Genomic DNA, 4,161 nt, shown 5'->3' with positions numbered 1-4,161 from the left:
AGTTTCAGTTATTAAGTATGTTATCTAGACACATGTGTTCCCAAAATTTCATTACTCTACGTTAATTATTTTTGGTCGCCATTTTTTTCGTCAGAGTAAGTACGAGTGAAAGCGAAGAGGGCCAATGCGCAATACCCTTTTATCAGTAGATGATTTTGCAAGCAACTCTGAAGAGAGTTGCAATGAGAAGATGCCAAATGTTCCCTGAAAAAATAAAAAATGTCTCCCATATGCAAACAGATTTTTTGAAATACCGGCCTTGTGTGATGAAACCTGGTCCGGGGGCAACCATACCCCAGGTGCAACTATCCGAGCAAGTCCCCGGCGCAGCCAACAGACAACGGCGCGTGCCCGGGCTGTGTGACGGCGCCCGGTGCCTGCCCTGCCCCTGACCCCGCCAAGGGTAGAGAGCGGTGACGTGCGCGCCGGCTGTCGGCCGCAGGCGCAGGCGGCTTTTGTGCCGGCTGGGCCGCTTCCCCGGGGACGATGCCATCTCGCTCTTGACGGCTTCGGCGCGGATTCCATTCCGCCGCCCGCGGCCCGATGAAAGGCCGCAGCTCGCAGATTCCGGGAGCTGCGGCAAAAGAAGAAAAGCGCCAAGTGTCGCAGTCGATGGCACGGCGAGACGTTCGCCAGCTTTCCGATACCGCCTGCTTCCCCCAACCTATCGCTCCAGCCGGGCGCATACGTCGCAGCTCGCACTCGACTCGTGTTCTGCATGCGACGGAAACAAATGTGCTGTTCCACGTAGGACAAGTCGATTCAGTACAATCAACAATAGTTGCAATGGCAGGTGTGGTAAGTTTTTTGTCTCGAGTCAGTAGAGCGTATAGGCATCTCCTCATGTAACTTCCTGGCATATTAAAACTGTGTGCCGGACCGAGACTCTAACTCGGGACCTCTGCCTTTCGCGGGCAAGTGCTCTACTATTTGAGCTACCCAAGCACGACTCACGCACCGTCCTCACAGCTTTACTCCTGCCAGTAAAGAAGTAAAGCTGTGAGGGCGGGGCGTGAGTCATGCTTGAGTAGCTCAGTTGTAGAGCACTTGCCCGCAAAACGCAAAGGTCCAGAGTTCGAGTCTCGGTCCGGCACACACTTTTAATCTGCCAGGAAGTTTCATATCAGCGCACACTCCGCTGCAGAGTGAAAATCTCATTCTGGAATGTCCTCATGTGTTCATCTTTTCCATTTAGTCATCTATTTTCGGGACTTAAGCAAATTTAAAAGTATCAACGCTATAAGGAACATCACGAATGTGAGGTAACAAATTACTCAGTACTCATAACGAAATACCCCTTGTGTATCAGGTCATTATAATTAAACTGTTTGTGTTCAGTGTGCTGCAGTGTGCCCTGCATACATCGCAAAACGCTGAAATATCGTAGGTATGTTCATTAGTCGGTGCACTTGTTGAGCATGTTGAAAAAAAATAATAGTTCCACTTTTTGCCACCAGGTGAAAATATGGCGCTGTAAGCTTCGGAATGCGGTGTGGGTGCAGGAAAAGGGGAGAAACGATCAAACACGTGATAAAGGTGGTTCTACAAAGTTTATTAGGTCGCAAGTTACAACATGTGTTTAATATGGTGTCCCGACTAAGCAGCTTGCGGCGTCCGTATCACAGGTTGACTGACAATTGCTGCAGCTTTCCAGTGTAATCAGTGCAGAGCAGGACCTGTAGGGTGAAGCAGGTCCTGAGCCATTTTATTTGCGACAGTTGCATACGATCAGGGCCAACCCAGTGGTTCTCTAATTGATTTATGACCCCTGGGAATAATATGTCCTCCCTCCCCCTTCCCCTCCTTTATCCCTCTGGATAATCCTCAATCAATTAATCAAATTAATTGACTAATAAATTGATCAGTTTAATTAATTAGTCAATTAATTTTACATTGAAAGTGTGCTCAGGTCAGAGAGAGAGAGAGAGAGAGAGAGAGAGAGAGAGAGAGAGAGAGAGAGAGAGGGGGGGGGAGGGGGGATTTGCCAGATCTGTAGGAGAGGAGGGGAAGGTAGGAGTAGGTGGGTTCTCAGAAGGTTGGATTACGCCAGAAGGTCATAAATCAATCCCCAGAGGGTCATAAATCAGTTAACAGAACAATAGGTTTGTCCCTGAATGTATGCTTGCCCTGAATGTATGCAATCCACACAAACAAAATGGCTCAGGATGTGCTTTACTCTGCTACTCTCAGGAAGAGTCCCCATACATCAGTGATGGATACTTTCATTCAGATATGCCCACAGTCAGAAGTCACATGGATTTGGATTGGGGATCTGGAAGTGATGATGCAGTCATTACCACAGGTTTATTGAAACAAATCTTTCACCTGGCAAGAGACATGTGGTGCCACCTCATCTTGCGTCAAGAGTGCTGTGGACATTATTGCATTCTTGCAGTGCTGGAATCACATGTTACAACATGCAGCTGTCACTGTTCACCTAACAGGCCTGTGAGGCATCATCTCCTCGAAGTAAAATGGACCGAGAATGAAAGAGCTTGTGAAACCACACCACACATTCATATAAGCTATGTGCAGTGGATATTCCTGCATACATGGTGGAGTAGAACCTCATATGCGACAGTTGTGTGCATTCATGGCACTGTGCAGAGTAAACTGTGACTCGTCTGTCGAAAGAATATTCCCTGGCCACATGTCATCGATTTCCACACGTGTCCAAAGACCAAGGGCAAAGTTTCGGCGTTATTTGGTGCTTCATTTTGTGCACATTCTGAATCTGGTAGAGATACCAGTGTAAAATGCGCTGCAAGATCTTTAGAACTGTTGACCCTGGGAGAGACAATTACCTTGACACAGGTCGAGCACTTGCTGCACAATTTGAGATAAGTGTTGTGCAGTAGGCTATAGCTACAGCAACTTCATTACCAAGCGTCATTGGGCCTCCTCCCCCTCCGTGTTGCACCATCTAATTCACCTGTTTCTTCAAATTTCTTGACCGTATTCCTTAGCCCATTTATTCACAATTGGCCTCTGTGCAGCGGTTTCTGTCGGCGATATTCTCGCAGCGCAGCGCTGCTACTGCTGCCGTTTCGATAAAACTACTTCGCCAGCAGTTCACGGTCTTTCTTCTCAATACCCGTAGCATTTCGTACTGAAAACTTCAACGTTCTTAACCCTTGCCACCAACAGTCACTTCACAAAAGAAATAAACACGCGTCGCCAAGCTACAAAAAGCGTATTGACGCCAAAACAGAAAACATTCCACATTCTGGCAGCATACACCGCCGTATTTCCATCTGGAGGCAGAAAGTGGTGCCACAACTCGCGAGTGCAACGATTAATGAACATACGTACGATGTTTCATCGTCCTGACATGCATAAGTCGACATTGCAGCACTTGGAACATCATCAGTTTAATTACAGCTACCCAGTACACCAGTAACGCTTTTAAAATGGTAGATACAATAAATAAGATGGTAAACACTATTAAGAATACTAGTTACTCAGTAGTGCTAACCAGATGCTACTGATGGACAGGGTGTTAAGAAAGTATCCCATGTTCTTACTGGAGAAAACCAGAAGATAGGTCCGATAAACATGTCCGGAAACAAGTAGGCCTACTGTCTGTTCACACTATAGGAGATGCTCATTGTCACTGCACTCATTCTTACATATTCTTCACCTCTTTCTCAAAGAATCACGTACTCGTGTGAACATCCCTGGCGGTCCTTGGGTATCATCACATGCAGGAGACACATGCCTTCCTGTCGTGTGCACGCTATCTGTAGGTGTGGAGTAAACCAATGCTTTTTAAATGACCTAGTAGACAGAAATCTTAAGCATTAAGGCTACGGGAACCCATGTTGCTTGACCTTTTCGTCCATCTGACGTCTCATTAAACTTTCCTGTTAGGTACTGTCGTACGTTGCTTATACAATGGGTGCTGTCTCGTCGTCCACGAACAACATTCTATCAGTTAACGTAGAGAGCACACACCACTCAGTACTAAACGTTCTCGAAACAAGTAAATGGCTCGTATCGTAAGACATATTTGTTACCGGATGTGTATTTATTGGACATTTTTCTCCTTTAGACCAATACCATCTCCTGTAGGAATATGGGGACACTTGAAAAACAAAAGCCTGTATAATCGGTTTGAACACAATTAATAATATGGTATACCTAATTAACACAAATGTCTGA

Source organism: Schistocerca cancellata, chromosome 3 (genome assembly GCF_023864275.1).
Source record: "Schistocerca cancellata isolate TAMUIC-IGC-003103 chromosome 3, iqSchCanc2.1, whole genome shotgun sequence".
Taxonomy (NCBI): Eukaryota; Metazoa; Arthropoda; class Insecta; order Orthoptera; family Acrididae; genus Schistocerca; species Schistocerca cancellata.
Note: the sequence above shows the minus strand (reverse complement) of the source record.